The 12,403-nt window shown below is 42.0% G+C and overlaps 1 long non-coding RNA gene across 1 annotated transcript in view; it reads left to right on the forward strand.

Annotated features, from left to right (window-relative positions):
- Positions 1–1,304: 1,304 nt before the first annotated feature.
- LOC122927704 overlaps positions 1,305–12,403 on the forward strand; it is a 53,410-nt gene continuing 42,311 nt past the window's right edge. Inside the window, exon 1 of the long non-coding RNA XR_006387815.1 lies at positions 1,305–1,396. This is a non-coding gene — a long non-coding RNA (uncharacterized LOC122927704). The remainder of the gene's footprint in view (positions 1,397–12,403) is intronic.

Genomic DNA, 12,403 nt, shown 5'->3' on the forward strand with positions numbered 1-12,403 from the left:
CAAGGAGAAAGAAAAATCTGAAAAGGAGAAGTAGCTGATGATGGTATCCATGACAAGGGCACTGTACTGCTTGGGCATGTGGCCTGGCTGCCATAAAGAATACCAGGAGATGAATAACAGACTTATTCTGAATGCTGGCCAGTTCTATTTTCCCACAGAATCTGGTGATGCCAACTTATGTTCTACAATTGAGCACTGGTAGACTCAGAGTTAACATAGACATTATTTTGCTGTGATTATAAGTATGAGTGAGCCATCAAGTCCACCATGTCATTCTTGACATTCTTGACTTGTATATTTGTACAATTAGGCTTTTATCTCTGTATCTGTATGTTCTATGGGTGCTTAATCGCTATATATCTTCGACTGCTGGAGTATATATCCTCAACTGAAGATGTTTAAGGGGGTAGGAGCCGACCAGGGAGGGGAGATCGAGGTGCTGGTAAACAGCCTGACCTTGATTTTGCATCCCCAATTGGGACCCACTCCGTTCTACAGGGTGCCGATTGGGGATGGTAAATCGAGGCCAGGCTGTTTACCAGCACCTCGATCTCCCCTCCATGGTTGGATCTTACCCCCATAAACATCTTTAGTTGAGGATATATACTCCTGCAGTCGAAGATATATAGCAATTAAGCACCTATAGAACATACAGAGATAAAAGCTTAATTGTACATAATATACAAGTAGGGTTTAATTTATGAGGTATACATTAATAGGATAATATGTGATACATATGAATACATTTTATATTATAAAAAGAAATGGTAAAATCACACTTTATTTATATTTTGATCAGTGTATACAAATTTGTAACCCAAAATATGTGTTTAAATGACGAAACACCAGAAATGCAAAGAAAACACAGGTGTGTTGTTTGCCCTTCTCTGCTATTTTGTCATTTTCAGCAATTTTCATCTTGGGAAGTTTCAGAAATTGCGAAAAGCTGAATACTAATACCCGAAAAGGAGATAGTATAAGAAAGTACTTAAAAGTCCATAATACGATCTGATCCATCATATATATTGATTTGGACTTCATTAGAGTGTTAAGTACCTCCTTCTAATTAAAGTATAAAAGGACCAAAAACAGTGCAGAGTATTATCTGCCAATGATAAAGGAGCAGTAAGCTTCAAAACACATCTGGGCTCCAGGCACGAATAATAACATCATATGACACGTTGGATCCACTACAGATGATATTCATCTACAACAAATAGGAGTGCTCTGGAACTTCAAACAAAAGGCAGCGGAGAGGCAAAGCGGCCGGCAATCCAAGAACACGTGGGACGCCACGTGGTACGCCGAGACTAGTAAGGTGAAGATATACACTGAAGATACAGCGATTTACTTCTGCCTTGAATAGCTGAATATTCCCGGTCCTATACAAGTCACGGTAATGTAACCATTGATCCCACCCCATTCCTCTCCCCAACCTTTGGTAACATTGTTGATTGAAAGCTGTCCTATCAAAGGGAAAGGAGTATTATGCATACTGTGAATAGACTTTAAGTTGGATACAGGATATAACTATTGAGACCTAAGTACAATCTAAACTGTGTTGTGGCCATTAACCCAATGTGGGCCGAATCTAGACATTGTCATCAATCGCTTTGCAGAATTACCTATATGGATTACACTGGATGACATTGCCAAACACTACTTGCATACTATAACAGGATACATTTGTTATATAAATTTATATTAAATATCTGGAATAATTAACAGCAATCATAACACAGCAAGCTAATTAATGCCTAAATATTAGGACACAGATTGATAAAAATTCCTCTCTATACCCAGCAATCTCTATGTACTCAGTGTGAACTTCTATGTATTCAGCGTGAACTTTTGTATGCAGCAAAGATCCGATGTACTCAGCCGATTTATGCAAAATATCCTTTCTTCTTGCAAAAGTGCTCTATATTTAGTGAGTTTTTTTATACACTTAGTATTGTGATAGTAGTATTTTCTATATTACTTATTTTATTATTTTTTATGTGCTCAGCAAATCATTTATGTACCCAGCAGAACATTGTATCCTGTACATTGTATTATAAACCTGTATTATATTGATCCAGAAAAATATATATGCTGCTGGAGCTGCTGTGAATATGCAGATAAAACACTTATGAACTGTAGAAGCTTGAGATTTTTATTTTTATTTTGAAATGGAAAAAAAAGAGTTTTTGTGCCTGCGGTGGAATATATGAACAGCTCCAGCAGCTGACCTCACTGTAAAACATGGCACACTGCTTCTATGCTTTCCCCCTCTACTCATAAAACCTGACTTTTCATAATCTAAATTCATCTAACTACAGTAATATATCCTATTTACACTACACTGTCCCTGCAAGACCCTAATATAGCTGGCTTATGTCTGTAATTGGTGTCTGCCAAAGAAATGGAACACACGTCCAGCCATTTTTCTTCACTGCTATAGATCAGCTTTAAAGGGGCAAGGTGCTGTGGATGACACTGTTAAGAGAGCATAGTGTTGTGGAGGTCACAGGGGGCAAAAGTCTGACTTAAAAACCCCGCCCCCAGGTCTCACTAAGGTACACCCCTGTCTCCATTGTCCATGCCCTCTCCCACTCAGCAGCCAACAGGGATTAAAAAAATGAAGGTAAAAATGTCAGCTGTAGGGGTGGGAGGGTGACTTTCTCCCTGCAGCTCACGCTCAGACAGCACAGTGCTGTTGTCTGAGAGTAAGCTGTTCAAAAGGACATCCCTGTGTCCGTCCAGGCCTTGCTCCGGGATGGAGGACAGGGAGTCTGAAAGCCGGACTGTCCAAACAGAAACCAGACCTCTGGCTACCCTAGGGGCAGGCTGCCGTGGAGGTCACAGTTAAGGGAATGATCCCCTATGCAGTCAGTGTTAATGGGCAGATTGCTGTAGAGGCCACTGTTAAGGTGATGGGGTGTTCTGGAAATCACTGTTATGGAGAAGGGGTACTGTGGAAGTCACTAATAAAGGGGGGGGGGCTGCTGTGGAAGTCACTGTTAAATGGGTGGGCTGCTGTGGAGGACACTGATATGGGAGATGCTGTGGAGGTCACTATTAAAGGGGTGGGCTGCTGTGAAAGTCACTTTTGAGAGAGCGGGATGCTGTGGAGATCAGTGTTAAAGGAGCAGGCGCTGTCGAGGTCTCTGTTAAAGGGGCAGGAGACGGTGGAGGTCACAGTTAAGGGGACGGTCCGCTATGAAGGTCAGTGTTAGGAGACAGGGTGCTGTAGAGGTCACTGTTAAAAAGGTGGGGTGTTGTGGAGGTAACATTTTAAAGGAATGGAGCTCTGTGGAAGTTACTGTTAAGGTGGCGAGGTATTGTGGAAATCACTGTTAATGAGATGGGCTACTGTGGAGGTCACTAATGAAGGGGAGACCCCTGTGGAGGTCACTGTTAAAAGGGAGGGCACTGTGGATATTACTGTTAAAGGGAACCTGTCATCAATTTTGTGTTGCCTATACTAACGGCAGGAAAAAGTAGATAAAGGTGAGCAGATTTCAGTGGTCTGTCTTTTAAAAGTTAAAAGTAAGTGGTTGCCGAGAACCAACATCACAATCATTCACAAATTTCTCAACTTTATAAAATATTTCTTTCTTTTTTTTAATTTATATTTTTATTATAAATTTCAAAGTATAACAGTAGGTAACAGGATACCAAGGTATAGGCTCGCAGGCCACGCCAATGTAATATTGAGTACAGAGTAGGTACATACCAGATACAACAGTGTTGCGCCATGCATGGATTAGCACACGAGTCAATCACTATCAGTCTTGAGAGAGACATAAAATGGATGAGGCACATGCAGAACTGGAAAACGAAAAGAGGACGGGAGGATCTGGTGTAGAGATATTTGAGTCTACAGCATGAGGTAGGGATGTCTTCCGTACGGGGTGCCTAGCGTGTTGAATGGTAGTGCTAGGTGGTTACATATGTATGTTCCAATCTATTTAGTCATCAATAGAGTACACTATGATTTGGGGGATCTATACTTAGACCACAGGGACCATTTTTTGAGGAATATCATGTGCGTGCGTGATTCCCAAGAAGATAGTTCCTCAAACCTATGAATCTGGTCAACTTTTTGGATCCATTGTTCTAGGGTTGGGACTACAGGTCGTAGCCAAAATTTAGGGAGTTGAAGGCGGGCTGCCAGCAGCATCTGTGTAAATACAAATGGAGGTTTAGCATCCTCCTTATCGCGGGAGAAAGATAGGAGGGCAACTTGTGGAGAAGGTAGTATTGAGGTGCCGCAAACTTCGTTAGCAACTGAGAAGACCTCACCCCACCATTTATGGATAAGGGGGCATGTCCACCAGATATGAAAAAAAGTTCCTCTCTCCCCAAGGCACCTCCAGCAGGTGTCAGAAGCAGACACAGTGTATCTTGATGTTTTATCTGGCGTATTGTACTATCTGGTGAGGATTTTATAGCTGTTTTCCTGAATTCTGACACAGCGGGAGGCCCCATGAGGAGATTCTAGTAATTTAGGCAGGGATTCATGTGGAATTGTAATGTTCAGGTCTAGTTCCCATTGTGTCACAAAGGCTGGCTTAGCTATCATAGGAGTTAGACACAATTTACTGTAAATCTGTGAGATGAGTTTTCTGGGTGCTGAGTGTAAAGATATCAGAGATTCCAGCCAAACCCGCGGACGAAGGAGGTCCCCTATTTTAATGTGTTGTTTCAGGTAAGCTCTAATGTAGGCAACTGAGAGAAAATCTCTCGGGTGAGGGTTAAGCAGGGCATTTGTAGCTTTTAAGTCCATCCACTCTCCAGTTGGGAGAGCTAGAGAGATTATAGGGGTTGAGGAGGACAACAGTCCTGTTGAGGTTGAGCCTCTTAGGGTAGGGGGGGCCGTGTTTAGGACATCAGTTACAGATAGAGTGAGAGAAGGGAATGGGATAGAACAATGTGTAGAAGATAGCCACTTCCATGCCTCCAGCGTGGCTTTGAGGATTGGGTAGTGAGACATAGGGCCAGGGAGAACCAACTTATGACCTAGGAGAAGCGCTCTGGCTGGGCTGTTCAAAATATCGAATTCTATCTGTACCACTACGGAAGGTGGGGAGGGACGTAACCAGGCTATTGCACGTGAGAGAAGGATGGCTTTCCCGTACAGTTCGGGATTTGGTAGGCCTATTCCCCCAGCATGTCTGGGTTTGGTGAGGAGAGCGATTGAAAGTCTCGCTTTCCTTCCACTCCAGATGAAAGATCTGAACTTTTGCATGATTGTGTCATAATAGTGCTTGGGGACAGGAATGGGGAGGACTTGCTGCAAATAAGTGAGTCTGGGGAGTATTAAGGAAGAGAGAAGGTTTTTGCGACCAAACCAGGACAATGTTGGGTTGGATCGGGCCAGATTATCAATAGCTTCAAAAAGTGATTGTTTTAAGGGGGTGTAATTGAGGGAAAAGAGGTTGGTTATTTCAGGGCTAATCTTGATCCCTAAATATGTGATATTAGGAGAGGACCAATTGAATGGGGAGTCCATCATCAGTTGATGTTTGGTTGCCCGGGGAATGCCTAAGCAGAGGACTAACGATTTACTGGCATTAATTTTGAAGTCTGACAAGATGCTATATGCGGTTAGGTGGGACTGGATTCGAGGTAAAGAAGCCTTCGGATTGACCGTCATCATCAGAACGTCGTCTGCGAAGGCAGCTAATTTCTGTTCCCTGCCTCCCAAACATAGACCTACTACCTCCTGGTCCAATCTTATGGTTGCAAGTAGTGGCTCGAGAGCCAAAATAAATAGGAGGGGTGATAGGGGACAACCCTGACGTGTCCCATTTCTAATAGAAAATGGAGAGGATAAAGTACTATTAACTAGAACTGAGGCTGTTGCGTGCTCATACATCGAGAAGGTTGCTTGGACGAAGGAGTCAGGTAGGCCAAAATTCAACAGGACGTGTTTTAAATATGACCAGTTAACCCTATCGAATGCTTTTTCAGCATCCGTGCTGAGTAAGAGCAAGGGGGAGGAAATCCGTTTGGCATGGCAGAGGGTATTAATCACCCTAGTGGTGTTGTCTTTGCCTTCCCTATTACGGATAAAGCCAACCTGGTCTCCATAAACCAGTTGAGGGAGAAGGATAGCTAGTCTGTTGGCTAACATCTTGGCCAGGAGTTTGAGGTCTATGTTTAGGAGGGAGATTGGCCTATAATTGGAACATAATTTAGCATCTTTCCCTTCTTTAGGGATGAGAGTGATGTTGGCCGCAGTCATGTCTCTTGAGAGAGGAATTCCCTGGAAAGTCTGATTACAGACTTCTAAGAGATGAGGGAAAAGGAGTTCATGGAACGTTTTATAATAGGCTAGCGGAAGACCGTCAGGGCCTGGACTCTTTCCTGACGGCATTTGATGCATTGTTTTTTTAGCTCGTTTAGGGAAAAAGGGGCTTCCAGACTTAACTTCTGTTTTGGGGAGATGTTAGGGAGTTTAGCGGCTTCCAGAAAGGAAGATATAGCAGAAGCGCGAGTTTCCGATTCTATGGTTGAGGGAAGATTATAGAGGTCGTTGTAAAAGGAGCGAAATTGGGCAGCAATCTGGGTAACAGAGAAGATAGGAGTCCCATCCTGTGAGGATAGCTGATGGACGTAGTGTGCGGACCTCCTCCCTTTAATCCTATTCATGACAAACTTGGTGGCCTTATCACCATGTGCGAAAAATTTGTGTTGGGAGCTCATATAATATTTGGCTGCTCTAGAAGTTAGAAGGGATCTGAGTTTGGCCCTATACCCCGACAGCTCTTGGAATTGAGGGTCAGAGGGTTTAATTTTGTGCTGTGACTCAAGCCTCTGGATATTTTTTAGAGTTTCGTCAATTTCTCTTTCCCTTACTTTCTTTTGGTGCGTGCCAATGCTAATGAATTGTCCCCTGATTACTGGTTTATGAGCGTCCCAGAGAGTATTTATCGGTAGCTCCGGGCTTTTATTTAGAGAAAAATACTCTGTGATGTGCTTGGAAATCATCTCAACTGAATCTTGGTATCCCAGGAGGGATTCATTTAGGCGCCAATTGAAGCACGAGGGAGTTTCATTGGGGGCCAGAACTGTTATAAAAATGGGGGAATGGTCTGATAAATGTATAGAACCTATAGATGACTCTCAACACAGATGTATGTGTTCTTTAGAGATAAACAGGTAGTCTATTCTGTGATAGGTACCATGCATAGGGGAGTAGAACGTGAAATCTGAGGCATTAGGGTGATGAGATCGCCATACATCTATCAAGTGTAATTCCCAGAGGGAGTTCCTGATTGCTTTTAAGGACTTGCTAGAGTGGGATGATTTGTGGGAGGAGATATCTAGCTGTGGAAGAAGAGCCACGTTTAAGTCGGCCCCTGCAATTACTATACCTTCTTTAAAGGATTCTATGATAGGGAAAATATCAGAGAACCAACGGGATTGATTAGAGTTAGGGGCATATAAATTGATAAAAGTGTAGGTTTGCAGCCCTATAGTACCTTTAAGTAAGATAAACCTTCCATCTGGGTCTAATATTTGACTGACAAATTTAAATGGGATTTTTCTTTGTAACCCTATACTGACCCCACTAGAAGCTGAAGAGCTACCCCCACAGTGGTACCAATTGGAATAATGAGAGAACCCCATGTCAGGGTAGTGGTTAAAGCGGTAGTGTGTCTCTTGTAGAAACATCACCCCAGCCCAGGCTTTTCTTAAAATGGCAAAGATTTGGCTCCGTTTTGATGGGGAGTGAAAACCTTTGACATTGTAAGAAGCTACCAATAGGTCAGCCATTGAGTATGGTGCGTGCAGGATTACCTCGTAGCTGGCGTGACTTTCCCCAAGAGAGCATAGCAGGTTTGTGAGGGTCCGCTGTCCTGTGTATCATAGGAGTTGTGGAAGGGAGGAGTTTACTCCATATCGATGGGAGAGACAAATACCTTGGATTAGGAATAGGGAGAGGGAACAGAATACAACGAGTTAAACAAACAATACATGAAAAAACAGACATACTGAGATATGTCATACTCAGGAGGGGGTTGAGTGGTCTGTAGACCGATTGGGAGACCGTATAACGCCCAGGAAAGGGCTGTATTTAGGCAAGAAAAGGGAGAAAACCTTTTAGAGCATAGGCCACATAAAATCATAGTAATGATGAAGCCTTGACTTTAGGTAGGACAAAAGTTGTGATTTCTAGATACCACCATAACCTAAACCGATTAGGCGAAGGTCACATAAGTCCATTTAATGTTCTTGAGAAAGACTTCTTGGGGTAAGATGTTGGCCTCTTTTCTTGGAACGGGAGGACTTCGGTGTACGTAGCACCTCAAAAGGGACCACTTTTCCCATCCCAATTTTCAATCGGCATTGGAGGCACATTCAGTAACTCATACACTGCCATGAGATCTGTAAATGATGAGATGTTAACCCTCTTGCCCGCATATGAAAAGGTTAGGCCAAATGGATAGGACCAACGATATAGAACTTTGTTGGACCGGAGCCAATCTGTCAGGGGCTTGAGGGACCTGCGTTTCTTAAGAGTTGAAGGGGCTAAGTCCTGGTAAATATCGATCTTGGAATCTTCATATACCAAGTCAGGGTGGTTACGTGCAGTTTCCAGGATGGCAGCTTTCACTTGAAAATTGAGGAACCTGCATATGATGTCTCTGGGCGGTTCGGTTGGCTTTGGCTTGGGTCTCAGGGCTCTGTGCGCCCGTTCTATGATCATTTCTTGCGGGTGATCAGGGCCCAACAGAGATCCGCAAATTTCAATGATGACAGCCGATATTTCACCAGGGGGGACCGATTCTGGCACACCTCTGAATCTCAGATTATTTCGGCGCCCCCTGTTTTCCTGGTCTTCTAGTGAGTTATGGAGGTCGTTTAAATATAATGCGCAGCAACGGAAGGAGTCTGATACCGCGGACTGATGATTTAATATCTTTGCTTGGTGCACTTCTAGAGACTCCACGCGTTCCCCTATATGCCTCACCTCGTGTCTGCATGCTGACAGCTCCGCGAGGATCGGCTCCATTACTCTATTAAGAGCACGGTCGAGGTACTTCCTTGTGATTGGTAGCTCAGTGCTGGATTGGATGTCTTCTGAGTCGCTTTCTCCTTCCGACTGTGCAGGAGCGCGCTTCGGAGCTTTAGGCTGCGGCGTCGGTGCCATCTTAGGTTCTCTAGCAGAGATCGTGGTGGCGGTTTTTTTGAGAAATTTCTCCATATCTCCACCCGAGATCTGGTTCTTGGAGGGAGCAGGAGGGTCACCGTGCCTAGCGTTCCCGATCTTAACCATTCTTGCCTCTGTAAGCTAATTTTAGCTGGCGTTAGGGACGAGTCTCCTCACAGAGCAGAGAGCTATGCGACCATCTTCGTCCGGCGCAAGCTCCGCCCCCTATAAAATATTTCTTAAACACGATTTAATAATACACGTCCTCCGGCACAAAAGGCTTGGCAAATTGATTGTCTGATTGATTGTCAAATTCAATTTCCCTTGAAGATTGGGATAATATATTGGAAAATTTAAGTTTACTTTCTTATAATTTTAATCAAGTTTTGGTTCAATTTAATATTCAATATTTAATACATTTAATAATAAAAATTAAGTGTTGCCCAAGACTGGAGAGAATCCGCCAGTCTTCAGTTTATTCGACGGCGTGGTTACGATGGAGAAAGCAATCCATAAAACAATTTCTCTCTATCTGGAGACAAATCCTGTCAAGATTTATGCAAGTGCGGTATCGGCTGCTCATCAGAACCTGCCTGGAATGAACAGTTCCCTCTGTGTCACAATAGCTTTGAGCACAGAAGAGTTCATCCAGATACTTCACTACACTTCAGCTGACCGCTGAATAAATTTAGTTTTTCGACCAAAATACTTTAACAAAAATATTAACACATATAACCGCAGCGCTGACCGCTGAATAAATTTTGTTTTTCGACCAAAATACTTTAATAAAGATATTAACACATATAGCCGCAGCGCTGACCGCTGAATAAATTTTGTTTTTCGACTGAAATACTTTAATAAAGATATTAACACATATAACCCCAGTGCTGAACGCTAAATACATTTTGTTTTTCGACCAAAATATGTGGACAGCAGCTTCTGCGCGGTGAATGCGTGCATGAATACTGTTGTCTCTTCTTAATCCCTTCGGTGATTAATTGATGACGGAATGACTGACGAGGAGTAGGCGGAGCAGGAGCATCAGGACCAGCAGACGGTGGGAATGACAGACTGCTCCATTCACCTGCGGTGGTGGAGCCTTGACTGCCTGAAATCGGGTGTGGCGTGCCACTGGGTGATGCAGCGGTAGCTGCAGCAGGCTGGACCACCACATTGGAGCACGGTTCTCTTAGGCCACTTTATGGTGATGCTGCATATGTTGAAGCAGGGCCGTGGTGCCAACATTGGCACACTGGCCACGCTTAACCTTCTGCCCACAGATTCTACATATGGGCATGTTCACAAAACATTGCCACACCGCAGAGTACGTGATTTTACCAACAACACTACGCTCTGACTGACTGCTAACGCTGCTGCTTCCGTGAACCCGCGGACCCCTTCTTAATAAGGATACATTTTTATAAGAATAAATGTTTTGTTTTCTACTGAAATACTCATACTAAAAGCTTTACCACGTATAACTGCGGTGCTGAACGCAGAATAAATGTATTGTTTTCTACCAAAATATGTCACTGAAGGTTTTACCACAAATATTACTGCAGCGCTGAACGCTGAATACATTTGGTTTTGCTACCAAAATACGTCACTAAAGGTTTTACCACATATAACTGCAAAAGTGAACGCTGAATATATTTTGTTTTTGTACTTAAAATATAACTGCAGAAGTGAAATGAGTATATATTTTTAATTTTGTACTGAAATAGGCCACTAAACTCTTGCACCACAAATAAATACAACAGTGAAGTGCATATATTTTTTTCCTTTTTGTACTGAAATAGGCCACTAAACTTTTTTCTAGAAATAAATGCACCAGTAAAATGTGTATATATTTTGTTTTCTGTACTGAAATAGGCCACTAAACGCTTTTGCTACGAATAAATGCACCAGTGAAGTGCGTATATTTTTTTCTTTCTGTACTGAAATATGCCACTAAATGCTTTCAACACATATAACTGAAGAATTAAACTGATAATATATATATTTTTGTACTGAAATTGGCCAGTAAATGATTTTAGCAGAAATAAATGCACCAGTGAAGTGAGTATATATTTTTCTTTCTGTACTGAAATAGGCCACTAAACTATTTTTCCAGAAATAAATGCCCCAGTGAAGTGCATATATTTTTTTTTTCTGTACTGAAATAGGCCACTAAACGCTTTTGCCACAAATAACTGCACCAGTGAAGTGCGTATATATTTTTCTTTCTGTACTGAAATAGGCCACTAAACGCTTTCAACACATATAACTGCAGAAGTGAAATGCATATATATTTTTCTTTCTGTACTGAAATAGGCCACTAAACGCTTTTGCCACAAATAAGTGCACCAGTGATGCGCATATATTTTTTCTTTCTGTATAGAAATAGGCCAGTAAATGCTTTTAGCAGAAATAAATGCACCAGTGAAGTATGTATATATTTTTCTTTCTGTACTGAAATAGGCCAATAAACACTTTCAACACATAACTGCAGAAGTGAACTAAGAATATATTTTTCTTTTTGTACTGAAATAAGCCACTAAATGCTTTTAGCAGAAATAAATGCATCAGTGAAGTGCGTTATTTTTTTTCTTTCTGTACTAAAATAGGCCATTAAACGCTTTTAGCAGAAATAAATGTACCAGTGAAGTGTGTATATTGCTTTTCTTTTTGTACTGAGATAGGTCACTGAACGCTTTCACCAGGTATAATTGCAGAAGTGAAATGCGTATATATTTTATTTTTTATACTGAAATAGGCCATTAAACTCTTTCAACATAAATAACTCCAGAATAAAATGTGTATATAATTTATTTTTCCATAGATATAAGCCACTAAAGGCTTTTCAACATAGCACTTGCACCCAAATAACAAGATTAAATTGCTGTAATGCCATATCTGTATAATGGCTATTTGGATCCCCACATAATGTTTCCCTGCACTTGTGAATCGCTTTTTTTTTCACAATGAGGTTTTTCTAAAACTGATCTAAGCGACTTCAGGCGTCTCTTCCTGCACTAAGATACTGTGAAATGATTCCTCCTTATCCTTTCTCTGCACTTGTAAATCACTTTTTGGCACTGTCCCTGGTGCCTTCTGATGTCTCTCCCTGTACTAAGATGCTGTGAAATGATTCTTCCCTATCCTTTCCTTGCACTTATAAATAGTTTTTTCATTTTTTTATAATGAGGTTTTTGCTATTGCCGTCCCTAGCGCCTTCTCAAGTCTGTCCCTGCAGTCAGAACACTGGAAAATGTCTGA

The sequence above is a fragment of the Bufo gargarizans genome, chromosome 2 (assembly GCF_014858855.1).
Source record: "Bufo gargarizans isolate SCDJY-AF-19 chromosome 2, ASM1485885v1, whole genome shotgun sequence".
Lineage (NCBI taxonomy): Eukaryota > Metazoa > Chordata > Amphibia > Anura > Bufonidae > Bufo > Bufo gargarizans.